We start from the raw sequence: 14,894 nt of genomic DNA on the forward strand, positions 1-14,894 counted from the left end.
GAAAGAAGAAATCTTAAAGAAAGATCCTTCATAGCCAAGGAATTTAATTAAGGCTAAGAGGTAACCCATGTCTCAACAAAACCTATTTTCCTTACTATGATCTCATTCTGTGGCTCCCTCTATATACTTGTCTCTTGATGAATTCCTTTATGTTATTCGTGATATAATCCTGTTGATTGATGTGATGATTTTATGTGCGATCTTGATGATCTTGATGTTAAAAAGAGGTTCTTGATATTTATGTGATGATTCTTGAAGAAATATTGATGTTTCTTGATGATATAAATAAAATATGATTTTTATGAATTGGTTATGGGATTAGAGCCCTAGGTTGGTTTGGGAATTTGTATTGTGATGTTCTCGATTTATATTTGGGTGGGAATTGGCATACTCGGGTGTTGTTCGTACCTAGAAATCATGTTAGGATATGTTCAATACGATTCTTGCTTTCGATCCATTAATTACCTATGTGGTGTCGTTAATTGCGTTTAAAAGTGTCTAAGCATGGTTTCGGGTTCCACAAAGGATCCCGGGATGTTTATTGAGTTAAAGAGACAGTGTGGGGTAGGGGTACCCGCCACCTACCCGCTGCCCGAGTTTTACCGCCAGACAGCGGGCAGCCGGCGGGCAGGCGTTTGCCCGGCGGCCAGCCGCTGAGTGGAAATTCACCACCGGCGGGCAGCCGGCGGGTGACCCCCACCCACCGGCTACCCGGTGGTCCGTACCCATCTCGGGTCCTCGACTTCCCCGTTTGATGTTCGCCATTCCCCGTGGTGTCCCAACGGACCCCGTTTGTCGTGCTTGAGTCTAGTTTGATGTTTTGGGTGCCATTCGTATTTTAGAAGAGTCTTAGGAATTACATGCTAGTTGAATCGGTAACCCGTCGATCTAGGTGGAAGTTGTATGAACTCCATAAGACTATTCTTAGTATGTGAATGATCACGCGTAAGCTTATTTATATGTCTCCCCCTTCCCAATATGCTATTATTTGCTACAATGTGTTATGTGATGCATGACTCCCCAATTTGGTTGCAATCGAATTGGTTATACGGGCAGTTAGATGGGTTGAGAACCATACCAACTGTTAACCAGGCCGGTTGCGATCCACTGTTTGGTTATACATGAGCTGCGGTCCACTGTTTGGTTGTACATGAGCTGCGGTTCATTTTCCTGGCTGCGGTCAGTGATTCACTTCTTGGGCTACAGCCCACGGGCATCGTGTGCGGATGGTCCACCGACTGGACGCGCCAGCGGTGTGTAGGGCCACTAGCCTGAGGAAAACCATAGCCCACCGAATGAGTGATCAGTTGGTGTGTAGAGCTATGGTTGGCTACGATCCACCGAGTGAAGGGCCAGCGGTGTGTAGGGTCGTAGTCTCCGAGGATCTTCGCCCACCGACTGAGTCCCTTAGCGGTGTGTAGGGCTTGATTCGCTACGATCCACCGACTATGCTCATCAATGGTGTGTAGTGTCGTAATCCCCGAAAGAGGATCGCAGTCCACCGACTGAGCGCGTCAGCGGTGTGTAGGGCTGTGATCCGCCGTCGAGCTTTCGGCGGTCTTTACGGTTGGTTGCGATCAACCCCTTCGTGCTGCGGTATGAGGTAGGGTGCTGCGGGGCCATGTTAGTGCTATACGCACTAACCCGCATGTTCGGGGCATGTGATTGGTCCCATGGAGCCACCAAAGTGTGCTTATGTGACTCGAATGATGATTTGAATGATGACTTGAATGACGATTGAATGATGATTGAATGAGGATGTGGATAATTTGAAAGTAAACTGTGACCTTAGTTACATGTTCTTTATAATGTTGTCTCTGTATAACGGTTGATCATGATTGAATGTGCTTACCCTTACTTGCTGAGTCTGTCTCTGATTTTAAAGCTAGAGTCCCCCAAGTATATCTCTTCCTACTTCAAAATGGCTTTCGTATATATATATATATATATATATATATATATATATATATATATATATATATATATATATATATATATATATATATATATATATATATATATATATATATTGTATTTCAACGCGTTGGAGTGGGTTACAAGCATCATTCGCTGAACAGATATATTCGGCTTTCAAGCACATATGAGTTGACACCGGAGCGCGCTAGAGATCCAGAGCGTAGACTAGTTAGTTTCCATTTCGGCTTGCATGCCATGATCATGTATTGACATTGCTTTGAGGTTGTTTAGTTAGTGTAGCCTGTCCATCTGAGTTTTCCAGCTCAGATGTGGCATAACACCCCGCACTCTTGTGTTACTTTTGGGATTTCACTACAAGAAAAATCGCGAATCGCGACGGAAATTCGCGATGGACTATATTCCGTCGCCATTTAGCGACCGAAATTGCGACTGAATACATTCCGTTGCAAAATGGCGATGGAAAAGGCGACGGAATTTAATTCCGTCGCGAATCTTGGCGCAAAGATAAATAAAGCCCGCGAAATATTGGCGGCAAAATCTTCACGACCGAATTTACGACGGAACTAATTTCCGTCGCCCATTTTGCGACGGAAAAGGCGACCGATGTTCGTTCCGTCGCGATTTCGCGACGGAAATTGCGACCTACTTGTTTCTGTCGTTAAATGAATTAAATTTTGATATATTGACTCAATATTGCGACGGAAATTGCGACCGTCTGGATTCCGTCGCAATATTTTTGTTAAATTTTATTTTTTTCTTCTAAGTTAAACGGTGGCTTTTTAATATGAAATTAAAATTAAAATAAAATAAAACTATAGTTGACGCTAGTGGTTAGCAAGAATACTGAAAAATCGATAAAATCGAACCGACCGAAAATTTTGGTTATCAGTTACAAGCAAAAAAAAAAAAAAATTCAATTGTATGGCCATTCGAATTTTATCGGTTATAGCCAATTGAAAACCGCGGTCACCGAATAACTGAAGCTATTTATATGTATATATTAATATTAATATTAATTAATATATTATACATTATATAATAATTATAGAATTATAGAAAATCCTTTTACCCCTGAGTTCTGTCTCAATCGCGATCTGCATATATTTCCCCCAAATTAAACCCTTAGCCAAATCCTTCATCCCAAACCCTCCGATCCGAAAATCCGTCACGCACGTCTGACGGCCACGCTGCTGCCTTGCCTCTTCGGCTCTTCGCCTCTACGCCTCCCCCCCTCGCTGCCAACCGCCTCGCCTCCTCGCCGCCAACCGCTTCTTCGCCGAACAGCCACAACAACGCCCGCCATCGCCAACCGCCTCCTCCCCGCTCGTCGCTCGCCACCACAACAGTTCACTGGCCGCCTCCATTGCCGGCGACCTTGAGGTAAGTTTTTTATTTTATTTTATATTATATTTATATATTTAGAGTTTGTGTCAGTAGACTTGAAGTAAAAGTTCCTGTAAGCTTCGAGTTCTGTTTTTGTTGTGTATAGTGTTGTTCTTGCTGAAGATTCTGTTGCCGAGGAATTTTAAATGTATATGAAAAATAAAATTTCAATATACAAGTACAATTTCAATTTCAATATACAATTTCAATTTTAATACTTTTCCTGTCTAGCACAATCTGATGCATTGGTTCATATTTTTGAGCATGTAGGATAGTAGAGGGCAAGTTTACGAGTTTCTATTGTTTATATCAATTGGTATATAAATTTTGTGAAACTGAAATGGTAAGATGGTTTTCTTTCACTTGGAGGGTTGGAAGGCACTACTTAGAGGGATTATGTATTTATGTGTATAGTTGGGTAGTAGTTGCTTTGGCTTTCTTGAGTTGTTCTTAGAATTCTGAGCTTATGAGCTTTTGGTATTAAGAGATGTTTTATTTATTTGTGATTATATATGTTTATGAAATTTCAATGAGCTCATGGTTCCATGGGTCTTGAATTGTTATAGCATTGAAATATGTATTAATGTAATAATGTAGTCAATATGCATGTTAATTGACTTTATTGTAGTTTTCAATGAGAAATCAATTCTTAGTTAATTAATTAGTTTGATATATATGATAATAATGTATAAATATTTACACATTTAAATTAATGTTATATATTAAACATCATTAATTACTAATTTTAAAGATTGAGCAGAACAATGCATCATCACTTTTTTTTTTAGTTTATTTATTCAATTTCTTAGATCATTTCTGTCTATGTACACATATTTTCCATATTTAAAGATGGCTGTCGTTGTTTACATTTGTTTTAGCTTTATAGTGTGTCCTTACATTTTTCATTTTAAAAAGGTGATAGTAATTGAGCAACTACGCTTTGAATTTGGTATAAAAAAAGAAAAATTTGAAAGAAAGAATACGGAAGAAAGAATAGTAAGAGTTGTTAATAATGTTTATACTTGGAATAATTTGTTGGTTCTCAATCAAATGCAGGCAAAAAGTGAGAACCATGTAGGTTGTGACCTGGTCAATTTTGTAGTGCCATGGTTATCAAGAATGTTTATCCAGTGAAAGGGACAACCTGATGAGCATCTACCAAAGTGAAGGTAATTATCACTTCTCATTAAGTCTTTGAGATCAGTGTGAATGCTTGATGTTGGATTGCATGGATTTATCGTTTAAGTTGCGTCCCTCACACTAACATCCTAATCAATCTGTGGGGATAAATATATATATATGATAAGCTTCAATGGCATTCCAGCCTGAGCTTCCTTCTCCTCTAACACAGTGAATAGCTAAGATGTATGTGATGAATTTGAATCACTTAGCAGGACTTGAAAATTGAGAGCAGAACTAATGAGCACAAGGAAAGCAAAATCTATCTAAGACAGTGAGTTTCTTGAAATAGACCTGATTGGTCTCCTGTTGACATTGAAAAACTTGATTGGCTCGATGGGTTATAGATTTCTGAGTGTACTTGTGAGTTACTTAATACTTCTTGCACATTACAGCATTTGAAGAGCATTACTTTTTGTCAAAAAACGTTTTCGAAATTTATTGCAGATTGGCAAAGAAAGTGACTTACTTGTGTTGCAGAAGCCTGACTATGACAGGGGAGGAAAATGCACAGCCACTAACCAAGTAATGACTGATACTATCATCTGCTAAAGCTTTCAATCTATCAAGTTGTGGCAATACTTCTTTGCTCAAGTCTGGTCTGTCTTTTCTTCACCGTTTAATTATTTCAGTTTTTAATTTTATTACATTTAAGTTATTCACTGTGCAAGTTAGTACTTTATGTTTATTACTTTAAGTTATTCACTGACAGGAGGCTTTTGGCTGCAAAGGGAAGTGTTCCAATAGGAATTGGCAGGAATTCACACATCAAAAGAGCAATCATTGACAAGAATGCTCGTATTGGGAATGATGTGAAGGTTCGATATCAAATTTTTCTGCTCTTCTCCTCTTTTTTTTTTTTTTTTTTTTTTTTGCTTTTAAAAACTTGGCTATTAATCTAGTGAACAAGTGTGGTCAATCTTCTATGCACGTGTAACATAAAGAAGCAGCTAACTTGACTCTTGATTGTTTCAGATCATTAACCGTGAAAATGTTCAAGAAGCAGCTAGGGAAACTGAAGGATATTTCATTAAAAGTGGAATCGTCACAATCATCAAGGATGCATTGATTCCCAGTGGAACCATCATGTAGAAGTATTTGAAAATCATGTGTACATGATTACTGTAGTGTAGTTGTTAGACAGACTAATGATGCATCTTGTTAAACCTTTCATTTTAGTTTTGAACTTTTAAATAATAAAGCATCACCGTCATTTCTATACTGCTTTTTTCCCAGCCTAAGGTGTTTAATTGCTATGATTGAGATATAGGCAAATAAGGAAAGGCCCACCATAGTCCACGGGCCCTTATCCCTAAACCCAATCCTTAGTTCCAAAAGAAATAGAATTAGCAAGCCTATAATATTAGTTCCTAACTAAGACTCCTAAATATATAAATAGGGGGCTTAAGAGGCACCTAGAAATCCCCCACCACAATAAACGTTCCACCACCCCAAAGAGCTCCAAGAATCCCCTTAGAAGAAATCAAGAAAGCAAGAAAGCTTAAAGAAAGACCCTTCATAGCCAAGGAATTAATTAAGGCTAAGAGGTAACCCATGTCTCAACAAAACCTATTTTCATAGCTATGATTCCCCTCTTAGGATTTCCCCATATTATTGTGTATTGATGATTTGTGTTATTATTGATGATTGATGGGATAATTCCATGGATAATCTTGATGATGAAAGGTTCCTGATAATTATGGTGTTCTTGATGATTATATGACGTTCTTGATGATTATATGATGTTCTTGATGATTGTAGGATGTTCCTGATGTTTATATAATATTCTTACCGAATCTTGATATTAGAAGATGAATCGCGACGTTGTTGATTTAAAATTGATTTGAACGCTAGGATGTATCGTATGGAATTATTCTTGGTATATTGGGTGGGAATTCGCATGATTGGGTGTTTATTATGTTTAGAAAAGCATGATAGGTTATGTGCCGTTTGTTTCCTGATTTTGATCCGTTAATTGTCTACGTGTGTTATCAATTGCGTTTGAAAGTGTCTAAGCATGGTTTCGGGTTCCACAAAGGTTCCCGGGGTGTTTTTGATGAAAAGAGTCAGTGGGGGGTAGGTGGGGGTAGGGGACCCGCCACCTACCCGCGGCCTCCTTGGGCAACGCCGGCAGCGGGCAGCCGGCGGGCGGGCAGCTGCCCGTTGGGCACCCGCTGCCCGGAATGGCTGCCGCCAGCGGGCAGCCGGCGGGTGAACCCTCACCCACCGGCAACCCCCTCGGTTTGCACCCCAATTGGGGATTTTGGCTTCCCCGTTTGATGTTCCCCCGACCCCCGTGGTGTCCCAACGGACTCCGTCTATCGTGCCTATGTCTAGTTTGATTTTCGGGTACCGTTCGTAGGTCGTATGGGTCTTATATATTGCATGCTAGTTGAATTGGTACCCCGTTGACTTAGGTGAAAGAAGTATGAACCCCTTAGGACTATTCTTAGTATGTGAAGGATCACGCATAGGTTTTGTTATACGTTTTCTCCCCCTTCCCAATGTGTTAATGTGGGTTGCATGTGCTTGCTATGTGTTATGTGTGCATGTTACCCCGACTTGGTTGAGATCAATCGGGCTATACGGGCAGTCGGGTGGGCTGAGAACCATAGCGGCTGTTAACCAGGCTGGTAGAGACCGGTCAGGTATATAAATATTATATAGGACTAAGATCCACTATACGGGCAGTTGAATGGGTTGAGAACTATCCCAACTGTTAACCAGGCCGGTAGAGACTGGTCAGGTATATAAGTATTATATAGGACAGAGGTCCACTATACGGGCAGTTGAATGGGTTGAGAACCATCCCAACTGTTAACCAGGCTGGTAGAGACCGGTCAGGTATATAAATATTATATAGAGCTGCGGCTCATCGGTCGGTTGCGATCGACCCCTCCGTGCTGTGAGACGGGGCAGGGTGCTGCGGGGACGTGTCAGAGCTATATGCGCTGACCCTCATGTATGGGCATGCGATTGGTCCTGTGGCGCCAACAAAGTGTGCTATTTGATGAAGTATGGATGAGTTGTTGTTATGAGTATCTTGGGGATGAGACTATGAGATTTATACCGGGGATAGTATATGTTGGGTTATGATTATTAATTGTGCTTATCTTATCTGTCTTGCCTGTTGTAAACTGTATATATTCGGTATAACTGCTGTCTGTGCTTAGCCCTATCTGTTGAGTCTATCCCTGTTTTAAAAGCTAGAGTTCGTAGGAGATATCCTCATGTTCAAAATGAAATTTCATATATCTATATATATGTATATCTATATGTATTGTATTTCAACGCGTTGGAGTGGGTTACCAGCATCTCTCGCTGAACAGATATATTTGGCTTTCAGGCACAGATGAGTAGATCACTGGAGCGCGCTAGAAGCTTGGACGTAGCTTAGATAGTTTTTTCCTTCCGGCCTGCGTGCCATGATTTAGTATTGATACTATTTGAGGATATTAGATAGTTAGCCTGTGCACCTGAGTTCTCTAGCTCAGGTGTGGCATAGCACCCCATACCCTTGTATTATGTTCTGGGATTTAATGAGATTTCACCTTTATTTTATAAGTTTTAAATATCCTGAAAATCTGGGGTGTTACAGTTGGTATCAGAGCCTAAGTTTGACCCTAGGATAAGACTTTTAAGACCGAACTTTAGGACATTAGGCTTGAACTCTAGGTACTCAGGAACATAAGATTTGGAAATCCTAGGACACGCGGTGAGATTGTGAAACCTACACATAACCCACCCACTTACTCCCTCTCTAAAGGAACTCCCCCCTTCACTTATTGCATCCAGGTAAGGATACAAAATAACATCGACTTATGAATACCAGGATGGCACCGAAAAAGGGACAGACAGGAACACCGAAACTCCCCACTGAGGAATTCTTGACACAGAATCTGCAACGCCTGGCCCAAATTGCCCAGGCACTAAGGACTACCATTCCCCAACCCTTACCAACAAACGAGAACTTGTAAATCCACCACCAAGTCTCGGCACATCAACCACCCACCTTCTCAGGGAACGAAGACCCCACAGCCCTCGAGGAATGGATCGGAACTTTCGACAAGATATTCAGGGCAACCAAATGCCCCGAAAACCACCAAGTAAGAATAGCCTCCTTCTACTTCAAGCACGAGGCCGATACCTGGTGGGACCACGAGGGACCCACATGTAAACATAACCATGAATTCAACTAGGAATCCCTAAAGGCACGACTACGAGGACGATTCTATCCCAATCATCTAAGGGCCACCTTGTACGAAGAATTCTTCCACCTAAGACAAGGTGCAACCTCGATCACGGAATACTACCAACAATTCCACCGACTGGCTCGCCTCATCCCCGAGCTAGTACCCACTGAGAGGATCAAGATCGAAAAGTTCATAACAGGCCTTGACCCCGAATATCAAAAAGCCCTGGCCACACAAGAACTAGGAACCCTCGGGGAGGTCTATGCCAAGGCATCCCAACTACAACAAGTGCCAAACCAACCCCGGGAGACATGCCTGTGGTACAAAAGGAAATCCGAAGGAAATCATATGAACTCCAACGGCGGACCTAAAAACCCCAGAGCCACCTCACCTCAACAAGTCACAACACCAACCACTCAAGGGAGAATCCTTACTCTAAGCAAAGCCAGGATTGGAGATAGCAACATAGTCTCCGGAACCTTTCTGGTACAGGCCACCCCCGCCACTATACTATTTGACTCGGGGGCTACCAACTCGTTTATAGCAACTGAGTTTGCCACTCAGCTCGACCTCAACGCCAGCACCAAGGTCCGACGTCAGGTCAAGGTGGCCTCCGGCGAGATCCAGAAATGCGACCGCATGTACGAAAATGTAATGATTACCATACAAGGGGTGGATTTTCCCAGCGACCTTATCCGATTCAAACTAGATGGGGTACAGGTGATTTTGGGCATGGACTGGCTAGGGAAATACCAAGCGCAGATCCTATGCGGAGAACAAAAAGTGGTCCTACGGGGACCGAACGGTAAGAGAGTGTCATACCGTGGGACCCACCGAGAAGCCGGGATCAAATTGGTAAACATGGTGAAAATGAAGAAATACCTAAACAAGGGAAGCGAGGCCTTCCTAGTAGTAAACGAGTTCACCGACGTCTTCCCGGACGAAATCCCCGGAGCACCCCCAGCCAGAGAAGTCGAGTTCACCATAGATCTCGTACCAGGCGCTGCCCCGATTTCTAAACCACCCTACCGGTTGGCACCAAAAGAAATGAAGGAACTGAAAACGCAACTACATGAATTGCTAGACAAGGGTTACATCCGCCCTAGAACCTCCCCATGGGGAGCGCCAGTGTTGTTTGTTAAAAAGAAGGATGGAAGCATGCGCCTGTGCATCGACTACAGGGAACTTAACCAAGTCACAATAAAGAATAAGTACCCCCTTCCCCGAATTGACGACTTATTCGACCAACTTAAAGGGGCAGGGGTATTTTTGAAAATCGATATGAGATCCGGGTATCACCAAATACAAGTGGCCCAACCGGACATTCAGAAAACAGCTTTCCGAACACGTTACGGCCACTATGAATTCACAGTAATGCCCTTCGGACTCACCAGCGCACCTGCCATATTCATGGACCTTATGAACCGAGTATTCTGACCCCACTTGGATGACTTCATCATTGTATTCATCGACAACATCCTAGTCTACTCCCGCAACAAGGAAGAACATGAAAGACACCTCCGCATAACCCTGCAAACACTAAGGAAGCACCAACTCTACGCCAAATTCTCTAAATGCGAATTCTGGAAGGACAGTGTAGCCTTCCTGGGCCACGTGATAACCAAGGAAGGGATTAAAGTAGACCCCGCCAAAATCCGTGCCGTTAAGGAATGGACCACACCAAGCTCACTCACAGAAGTCCGAAGCTTCCTAGGCTTGGCAGGCTACTACAGAAGGTTTGTACCCGACTTTACCAAGATAGCCCAACCCCTCAACAAACTCATGAAAAAGGAAACCCCCTTCCGATGGGACAACGACTGCATCTCGGCTTTTCAAGAATTGAAGGATAAGCTAACCATGGCACCCGTACTCGCTATCCCCTCCGGAGAGGAAGGATTCGAGGTCTTCAGTGACGCATCCAAAAAGGGACTGGGGTGCGTACTAATGCAAAAGGGCCGAGTAATAGCATACGCATCCAGGCAGCTCAAAACCCACGAAGAGAACTACCCCACCCACGACCTCGAACTAGCCGCCATCGTGTTCGCACTAAAAATTTGGAGGCATTACTTATATGGGGTGCAATGCAAGATTTACACGGACCACAAGAGCCTAAAATATATCTTCACCCAGAAGGACCTAAACATGAGACAACGAAGGTGGTTAGAACTAATAAAGGACTACGACCTGGACGTCCAATACCACGAGGGAAAAGCTAACGTTGTGGCGGATGCCTTAAGTAGGAAGACTAGCCGCGCCCTCAACACCACCTGGATTCTACCGGACCAGCTGTACAGGGACTTCCAAAGACTGAATTTGGAAATAATAAAGCAAGATCAAATCTACCCCGACGCCCACTTGCTCAACGCACAAGTCATACCTACACTCTTCGAAGAAATCAAAATAGGACAACAGCAGGACCCGGAACTAGATAAGATCCGCTGCGACCTGACCCAGGGGAAGGAAGGACCCTTCAAAATACACGAAGACGACAGTCTCCATTACCAAGGAAGGTGGTGCGTGCCCTCAACGCACCCCCACTTGAAACAACAAATCTTAGAAGAAGGACACAACTCCCCATACTCAGTTCACCCAGGAGGTGACAAACTATACCAAGACATAAAAAGGTCGTTTTGGTGGCCCAACATGAAAAAGGAGATCGCGGATTTCGTGGCCAAGTGCCTGAATTGCCAAAGGGTGAAGGCCGAACGATGCAAGCCCAAGGGACTCGTACAACCCCTTGAGATACCACAAGGGAAGTGGGATTCCATATCCATGGACTTCGTCGGAGGATTACACCCAACAAAGACCGGCAAGGATAAGATTTGGGTCATAGTATACCGACTAACCAAAACGGCGCGATTCATCGCTATGAAGGAAACGTGGACAATGACGCAACTAGCCCAAGCCTACTTGAGTCGAGTAGTGAAGTACCACGGAGTTCCCCGAAACATCGTATCCGACAGAGACTCCAGGTTCCTATCACAATTCTGGAAATCCCTGCAACTAGCCTTGGGAACACAACTAAGGCTAAGCACCGCCTTCCACCCCACCACGGATGGCCAGACCGAGAGAACCATTCAAACTCTCGAAGACATGCTAAGAGCCTGTGTGTTAGACTTTCAAGGGATATGGGAGGAACACCTAGACCTCATCAAATTTTCATACAACAACAGCTACCACGCAAGCATTCGTATGGCACCCTACGAAGCTCTATACGGACAAAAGTGTAGAACCCCCTTATGTTGGGAAGACATGGTCGACCCAATAGCACTAGGGCCCCAACACCTACAAGATGTGCTTGATCCTTTCCCGGATGTGCACCATGTTGGGAAGACATCCTCAACACCATGTTGGGAAGACATGGTCAAGCACTGGGCAGTCTTCATCCTTTCCCGGATGTGCTTGATCTTGGTGATGGTATCTTGTAGGTGTTGGGGCCCTAGTGCTATTGGGTCGACCATGTCTTCCCAACATAAGGGGGTTCTACACTTTTGTCCGTATAGAGCTTCGTAGGGTGCCATACGAATGCTTGCGTGGTAGCTGTTGTTGTATGAAAATTTGATGAGGTCTAGGTGTTCCTCCCATGTCCCTTGAAAGTCTAACACACAGGCTCTTAGCATGTCTTCGAGAGTTTGAATGGTTCTCTCGGTCTGGCCATCCGTGGTGGGGTGGAAGGCGGTGCTTAGCCTTAGTTGTGTTCCCAAGGCTAGTTGCAGGGATTTCCAGAATTGTGATAGGAACCTGGAGTCTCTGTCGGATACGATGCTTCGGGGAACTCCGTGGTACTTCACTACTCGACTCAAGTAGGCTTGGGCTAGTTGCGTCATTTTCCATGTTTCCTTCGTAGCGATGAATCGCGCCGTTTTGGTTGGTCGGTCTACTATGACCCAAATCTTATCCTTGCCGGTCTTTGTTGGGGGTAATCCTCTGACGAAGTCCATGGATATGGAATCCCACTTCCCTTGTGGTATCTCAAGGGGTTGTATGAGTCCCTTGGGCTTGCATCGTTCGGCCTTCACCCTTTGGCAATTCAGGCACTTGGCCACGAAATCCGCGATCTCCTTTTTCATGTTGGGCCACCAAAACGACCTTTTTATGTCTTGGTATAGTTTGTCACTTCCTGGGTGAACTGAGTATGGGGAGTTGTGTCCTTCTTCTAAGATTTGTTGTTTCAAGTGGGGGTGCGTTGAGGGCACGCACCACCTTCCTTGGTAACGGAGACTGTTGTCTTCGTGTATTTTGAAGGGTCCTTCCTTCCCCTGGGTCAGGTCGCAGCGGATCTTATCTAGTTCCGGGTCCTGCTGTTGTCCTATTTTGATTTCTTCGAAGAGTGTAGGTATGACTTGTGCGTTGAGCAAGTGGGCGTCGGGGTAGATTTGATCTTGCTTTATTATTTCCAAATTCAGTCTTTGGAAGTCCCTGTACAGCTGGTCCGGTAGAACCCAGGTGGTGTTGAGGGCGCGGCTAGTCTTCCTACTTAGGGCATCCGCCACAACGTTAGCTTTTCCCTCGTGGTATTGGACGTCCAGGTCGTAGTCCTTTATTAGTTCTAACCACCTTCGTTGTCTCATGTTTAGGTCCTTCTGGGTGAAGATATATTTTAGGCTCTTGTGGTCCGTGTAAATCTTGCATTGCACCCCATATAAGTAATGCCTCCAAATTTTTAGTGCGAACACGATGGCGGCTAGTTCGAGGTCGTGGGTGGGGTAGTTCTCTTCGTGGGTTTTGAGCTGCCTGGATGCGTATGCTATTACTCGGCCCTTTTGCATTAGTACGCACCCCAGTCCCTTTTTGGATGCGTCACTGAAGACCTCGAATCCTTCCTCTCCGGAGGGGATAGCGAGTACGGGTGCCATGGTTAGCTTATCCTTCAATTCTTGAAAAGCCGAGATGCAGTCGTTGTCCCATCGGAAGGGGGTTTCCTTTTTCATGAGTTTGTTGAGGGGTTGGGCTATCCTGGTAAAGTCGGGTACAAACCTTCTGTAGTAGCCTGCCAAGCCTAGGAAGCTTCGGACTTCTGTGAGTGAGCTTGGTGTGGTCCATTCCTTAACGGCACGGATTTTGGCGGGGTCTACTTTAATCCCTTCCTTGGTTATCACGTGGCCCAGGAAGGCTACACTGTCCTTCCAGAATTCGCATTTAGAGAACTTGGCGTAGAGTTGGTGCTTCCTTAGTGTTTGCAGGGTTATGCGGAGGTGTCTTTCATGTTCTTCCTTGTTGCGGGAGTAGACTAGGATGTCGTCGATGAATACAATGATGAAGTCATCCAAGTGGGGTCAGAATACTCGGTTCATAAGGTCCATGAATATGGCAGGTGCGCTGGTGAGTCCGAAGGGCATTACTGTGAATTCATAGTGGCCGTAACGTGTTCGGAAAGCTGTTTTCTGAATGTCCGGTTGGGCCACTTGTATTTGGTGATACCCGGATCTCATATCGATTTTCAAAAATACCCCTGCCCCTTTAAGTTGGTCGAATAAGTCGTCAATTCGGGGAAGGGGGTACTTATTCTTTATTGTGACTTGGTTAAGTTCCCTGTAGTCGATGCACAGGCGCATGCTTCCATCCTTCTTTTTAACAAACAACACTGGCGCTCCCCATGGGGAGGTTCTAGGGCGGATGTAACCCTTGTCTAGCAATTCATGTAGTTGCGTTTTCAGTTCCTTCATTTCTTTTGGTGCCAACCGGTAGGGTGGTTTAGAAATCGGGGCAGCGCCTGGTACGAGATCTATGGTGAACTCGACTTCCCTGGCTGGGGGAGCTCCGGGGATTTCGTCCGGGAAGACGTCGGTGAACTCGTTTACTACTGGGATGGTTTGTGGTTCGGGGATTTTTGGCGTTGAGGACCTCGACCGTACATAGGAAGACCTCGCTTCCCTTGTTTAGGTATTTCTTCATTTTCACCATGTTTACCAATTTGATCCCGGCTTCTTGGTGGGTCCCACGGTATGACACTCTCTTACTGTTCGGTCCCCGTAGGACCACTTTTTGTTCTCCGCATAGGATCTGCGCTTGGTATTTCCCTAGCCAGTCCATGCCCAAAATCACATGTACCCCATCTAGTTTGAATCGGATAAGGTCGCTGGGAAAATCCACCCCTTGTATGGTAATCATTACATTTTCGTACATGCGGTCGCATTTCAGGATCTCGCCGGAGGCCACCTTGACCTGAAGTCGGACCTTGGTGCTGGCGTTGAGGTTGAG

General features: G+C 44.4%; 1 long non-coding RNA gene across 1 annotated transcript; it reads left to right on the forward strand.

Annotated features, from left to right (window-relative positions):
* Window positions 1-5,211: 5,211 nt before the first annotated feature.
* LOC109163926 lies at window positions 5,212-5,731 on the forward strand. Its single transcript, XR_002051354.1, has 2 exons — window positions 5,212-5,318; window positions 5,476-5,731. It is a non-coding gene; the product is annotated as an uncharacterized LOC109163926 (long non-coding RNA).
* The last annotated feature ends 9,163 nt before the right edge of the window (window positions 5,732-14,894 follow it).

This window comes from Ipomoea nil, unplaced genomic scaffold, assembly GCF_001879475.1.
Source record: "Ipomoea nil cultivar Tokyo-kokei standard unplaced genomic scaffold, Asagao_1.1 scaffold3050, whole genome shotgun sequence".
Taxonomy (NCBI): domain Eukaryota; kingdom Viridiplantae; phylum Streptophyta; class Magnoliopsida; order Solanales; family Convolvulaceae; genus Ipomoea; species Ipomoea nil.